This window comes from Alosa pseudoharengus, unplaced genomic scaffold, assembly GCF_046254945.1.
Source record: "Alosa pseudoharengus isolate Yale_2024_CS ecotype anadromous, Long Island Sound unplaced genomic scaffold, YU_APseudo_1.1 YU_APseudo_1.1_scf_7, whole genome shotgun sequence".
In the NCBI taxonomy this organism is placed as follows: domain Eukaryota; kingdom Metazoa; phylum Chordata; class Actinopteri; order Clupeiformes; family Clupeidae; genus Alosa; species Alosa pseudoharengus.
The window spans coordinates 3,783,840-3,789,470 of record NW_027468859.1 but is presented as its reverse complement, the minus strand read 5'-3'; the positions used below and the strand labels follow the sequence as shown (position 1 = coordinate 3,789,470).

The 5,631-nt window shown below is 41.0% G+C and overlaps 2 long non-coding RNA genes across 2 annotated transcripts; one reads left to right on the top strand and one right to left on the bottom strand.

Moving 5' to 3' along the window:
* Positions 1-3,392: 3,392 nt before the first annotated feature.
* Positions 3,393-4,367, top strand: LOC143109720 (uncharacterized). Its single transcript, XR_012983941.1, has 2 exons — positions 3,393-3,584; positions 3,824-4,367. It is a non-coding gene; the product is annotated as an uncharacterized LOC143109720 (long non-coding RNA).
* Positions 4,018-5,296, bottom strand: LOC143109719 (uncharacterized). Its single transcript, XR_012983940.1, has 3 exons — positions 5,020-5,296; positions 4,365-4,454; positions 4,018-4,107 (listed from the first exon to the last, which is right to left on the bottom strand). It is a non-coding gene; the product is annotated as an uncharacterized LOC143109719 (long non-coding RNA).
* Between the last annotated feature and the right edge of the window lie 335 nt (positions 5,297-5,631).

Below are 5,631 nucleotides of genomic sequence, written 5' to 3'. Positions count from 1 at the left end.
GTTCCTGATAAGGTTGTCGATGTGAATGTCAATGTCAATTTATTTATATGGCACATTTAAAAAACAAGGACAGTGACCAAAGTGCTGATGTGTTTGTGAGGGCGTAGAGCTGTCCCACTGCGTCTGGTTCGCTGTAGCCTGGGTGAACCCAGATGAACCTGCTAGCTATTTGCTCTGCAGGTTGGTCTGGAAAGGAGCTCATTGACATCCGTTTCTGATTCACCAAAAACCCAGGACTGTGTTTTTTCTTTGGAATTGAGTAAACAACTTCCAGTTACACTTTACTTCACTTTACTTAACGTGTCATAAACAAGTCATAAACGTTTTGTGACATAATGCTTCTATGTTATTAAGTGACATTCGGTTTTTGTCATAACAAGTTAGGGTTAAGATTAGGGTTAGGTTTAGAGTTATGGTTAGGCTTAGGGTTGGAGTTAGGGTTAGGTTTCATGTGTCATGACCATGTCATGTGTTCATGATAGTGTCAAGTAAAGTGTTACCCAACTGCCTTTAAAACCTTTGTTTGCTGGTCATTTTAAATATACACAGGAGAGACCTTAGATGTTAGATTTCACACAGCGGCCAATCGACAACCAAGCCTATTTACTGTCAAAAACAAAATCACTAACAACCTTTGTGGGCAAAACAAAAATCACCAACAGTACAGCTTTCAAGAGCATTTGACTGGGGTTATTTAGTAGGCACGCACCTTGGGTGTGTCATTGAAATAGGCCCACAACACCTCCAAAAGACTCAACAGTGGTATCTGGCATCCCAGACCCACCTCCCTCCACACTCATTCTCTGCCAGCAAATACAACAAATTCTTTGGTCATTCCTCTTCATTGTTGTAGCGTGAAAGGCGTGAAATATCCACTGGGATTTTGTTTATTTCTATTACACCTGCGAGGGAATCCGTGTTATGGGGCTAAGCTGCTGCCTAGCAGGTAAAACACATTTAAACGGCTATAGCTTACTTTTAATACATTTATTAGCTGTAAATTATGCCACATGTCTACATTCAATGCTGTCGATTCCACTTTGAAAGTTTGTTAAAGGAGAATTCCGGTGTGATATTGACCTAAAGTGTGTTGAAACATGATACCGAGTGTGAACGTATGTCTCATAGCCCACCTCGGCTTGTCCCCTGCACTCCAAAATCTGGCGCTAGTTAGCCGATGCTACCAACAGCTTTTTTAATGGTGGTGCTTCGGCATCGGGCTAGCCATGCAAATAAATCACTGTTTTACACCATTTACGAGGCTCAGTGTATCTCCACACTTCATTGGTAGACTTCCGAGGGCCCTGACATTTAAAACGAGACTTTAAGCGCTTTCAGACATACGTGTAAGACCGGAGGTTCTGCCGATGTTAAACGGTGGGGCCGTATATCTGAACGACATAACCGGTCATATGGAAGTCCGAATTCACCCGGTGTTTATACTACCCCCGACCTAGTATTTCCTCCGGACATTACGTAAATGCGCTGTGTCTGAACGAGGAGTAGAACATTCGGTTAAAATCACACCTAGTGAGAGGGCGTGTTGGTGACGTTTCTTTCATGCGTCCATGTGGTTAGATCTGACTTAAATGCCAGTGTTATGATGGAGTGGCATAGTGCTGTCCAGAAAATCTCCAACCTGGAAAGATGCAGACATCACGGAGCTACTGTCCATGAGGGCATACAACATTTTGATAGAACACCTGAAGGGAACGTTAGAGACACGTTAGGCTACAACTGCATGGCAAGGAGAAACAAATTCAGAAGACTGAATCATCATAAGCAGAAGGCGCTGAAAAGGCAGTAGCCTATAGCGACGTCGTTGACGACAATAACAGGAGTATTTAATAAATTGTTAGCCAACACGGTTTTCTGTTCATTGATAGCCTTCATGACCTGCTGAGCTCGCTGATATTTGCTGAGCATATATGCCTAGAGAAAATGAAAACGAAGAAAACCCAACTTTGTTCCAAGCTCCTTACGTAAATGCTACACATGGGGAGAGGATGCTTTTGGAAAAAATAAACCATGAAAAAACGAACAACTTCACTGTTATTAAAGGGGTGATAGAATGATGATATAGGGTATTTTGTGCTGGTCCTTAAGGTCTCTGAATAGGGTGTGTAGCATTGGTTGGGCTGAAAATGGCATATATGCTGTTCTATGCGCCCTAATGCAAGCCTGGTTAAAAGCCTTAGAATGAAACGAGAGGTTTTCTTCCTTTTATGGTATGCTCATGAATATTTAGATAACCTGCGTGCTGATTGGTTGGTTTACAACGAGCGAAGCTCTGGAGCAAAGACGCAAACATGGCCGACAGCACTCACTGAAACAGCCAAGGTGGAAACACTATGGAGACAGGTGTTGAACAGCATATTTGAGCCTGAATCAGAGGAAGAATCTGAAATAGAGGAGCAACCAGTCGCCCATAGATTGGAAATGACTACTTCAGAGTGGTAAGTTTTGTCATTTACTTGAGTTTGCCACACATAGCCCAGTTAGCTAGCTGTAATATTTGCACGTTAGTGTCGTAGACTAAGCTAAACATTGTATTAGGTTCGTTTTTAGCATTGTAAGCAACAGAAGTTATTAATTTGCACACAAACAAATGTTTTACAACTTGTACTCTTGTGCAATTTTTGTCAAGATGTCCAGTTAGAAGCTAGCTGAAAAGTTCGTAGCCAGTCGTGGGCAGTTCAGGCTATGCTGTAGTGAAAGGAGTGCTGCTTGCAAGGAAAGTACTCGTTTTAGTCAGTAAGTATGTTCTCCTGCTGAATAGGTCATCTGATTAGGAGTTACATACATTATTGTAGTGGTAATATATGATCTTACAACAGGACGTCCAGTTAGCTGGGCAGGAGCTCTGTGCAGTTCGTAGGCTATAACGTTATGACTGAAGTGAAACGAGTAGCCTACTGCTCGCGTCAATGAAAATATTACGTTTGTGTCAGTAGGTCTAAGTACTCGTGTAACTACTATCCTGCTGATTAAGTCATCTGATTATCGAGATTTTTACCTTCTTTCCATGTAGTAATGTATGATCTTACAACGGGACGTCCAGTTAGCTGGGCAGGAGCTCTGTGCAGTTTGTAGCCTATGGCTGAAGTGAAACGAGGTCAACGAAAATATTACTAGGCCAATTTGTTTCAATTCAACACTTTTATTTATCATTTTATTTACATAGTACAATGGAGTAGAGTACAGGATCAAAAATCCTATAAACATCACTGTTTAAAATATAGTAGGTACAGTCAGTAGGTCTAATGTAATCTTGTAACTATCCTGCTGACATCTGATTGAGATTATTACCTTCTTTCCATGTAGTATATGTGATCTTACAACTCTGGTAACTAAAACTGGAGACATTTGCTACTTTGTGCTATCTGCTCATTCAAAATTACGAAATAACAGCAGGGAAATTATGTTTGTTTTTACAGGTTATTAAAAGAATGACCCAGGTTCCTGAGGAGCTGACCTGAATGACCATCATGGCCTCGATCCGTTGTGCCTCTATATTCTTTGCAAAATGCAATGAATATTTACAGAGCTGACCACGGCCGTTTGAGAATCAGAGGAATGGAAAGGTGAGCACAATCTGATACAAGTGTTAGCAGTTACAGTATATAAATAAAATATTTTTAACCAATACTCATTCATTATTGGTTCAGCATATTGCAAAAACACAGTTTGATCAACACCACAAAATGATGAACTTTATTTTATTTATTTTTTCCAACAATCGTCCAGTGATACTGATGTAAAATATATTATAAAATAAATAGTAAAAAAAATAAATTGCTTTTCCACCCTGTTCTCGTTGCAGGCAATGAAGTGACTTGGCCTACAGGTCTTTTGTGAGCAGGAGCTGGGGTTTCCTTAGAAGAAGCGTCCGTGTCATGATCCTCTCATGTGTGGTGCTACGCATATGGAGGGAGCTTCCGGATACTTCAGGGCAGTACGTTGGATTCAGACCCCTTTTCGACTGAACCGTGACACATGTTCAGCAACAGCATCCTCCATGGAAGGTCTGTCAAGCTGAGCACACAAGTCCTGGGGCACAGGAATCCGCTGGACGGCATCCCAATAAGGAAGAGGGTCTTTGATGATCTCGAAGAGGACAAGAAAGAGGACTTATATTGGATACTGTAATACAGTGCATTGTAGGCTGTATACTGTACAATAAACAAATTGTATGGCCCTGAACATTGTGCTTTGTTTACAGTACTGATGATGATTTCAACACCAGTAGCATCAGGTCTAAGACAGCCTGTTGTGTGTGAATCGATAAGTTCTTTTTAGTGCCTATACTGTTGCACATTTTGATTTGTTGTTTGTAATAAAAATATATATTTTATTAAACTTACAAATTATTTGGCAAGTCTGTACATAGTTTCTCCTTGGCTGTCTTCCGTTGTGGGGCATTCTCATTGAAGTGCATGGCTGCAAGATAAAACCTAAACCAAACAACAGAAATGTTGTAACACAAGTGAAAGTCACTTTTGCATGCACACACACCAAGCTGTTAACTCACAGCAAAAGCATTTGCTAATATTCTAAGCCCTGCAAGATGCCACACTTGGAGCATCTGTTTGGCATGCTGCGTTTGTCATGTTGCCGTTCTTGTAATGTTATAAAATAAGAACGTGCAAATAAATCCATTGTATCTAGACAACACGGTTTTCAACATATCGACTAGATATCATTTGAATTGATAACGTGAAGTTGTTTCCACTTCTGACGTCAAAAACGTATGTGTTATATGGGTATGGGTTATATTACAGCTAGCAAGCAAACTATCGTGTTACTCAGCTTCAGTTAGCTATCTTGCTGAGAACATAACCTGTCAGAGATCTCGACAAACATGCATAGTAAAATGTAGGTTAACATGACAACACAGGTTTTATCCGAATGACACACAGGAAAATTAAATAGCCTTGCCAATGAACTAAATCACACATTCTACTTGCTAGATACACGTTAGCATGGCTAATAACTGCTTAGCGACAAAATAATACTTACAGCATGCGGTTGTGATGACCTTACGGTCGGAACAGCCCCTCGTTTCAGTAATAGCAGCTTAGCAAATCCTGCTTAACTGTCCAAGGTTTTGAAAACTGACTTCGGTGAAATGTGTTGCAAATTAATAACGGAGTGTCGAACTTTGCAGGGATCTTCTGGTAGAAAAACATTATCCATGCCCCTCGAACTTTTGAATCCTTGGAAGACTAAGTCTCAGGTTTCTTTGTAGCCTAAGTTTCAGCCTGGAACACTGCATTTACGACCGTGGCTCATTTTCGATGTCCTTGAAGAACTGTCTGCTTTATAATTCCTGTGGATGTAAACGAGCAGGCAGCTAATAGTGTTTGTCTCATCTTCGCTCTCCATTCACGTTCCTGGGCTCAGAGCACCAGTGGGCTGGTCTGTATGTAAATTTTGAGGCGTGACAAATGTACAGGCCAGAGCCAAATAAGGTACCACCTGCGAGTTTGCGTAAACTCGCAGCCTCTTTTGGATTCGCCCGTTTTATGGCGGGAGTTTCGAATTGTGAGATTTGCATAGGAAGGAGGTGTCGGTGGGATTTTGAAGTTCTCTGTATGTCCATTTCACCCACTGAACTATCGCTATTCATCT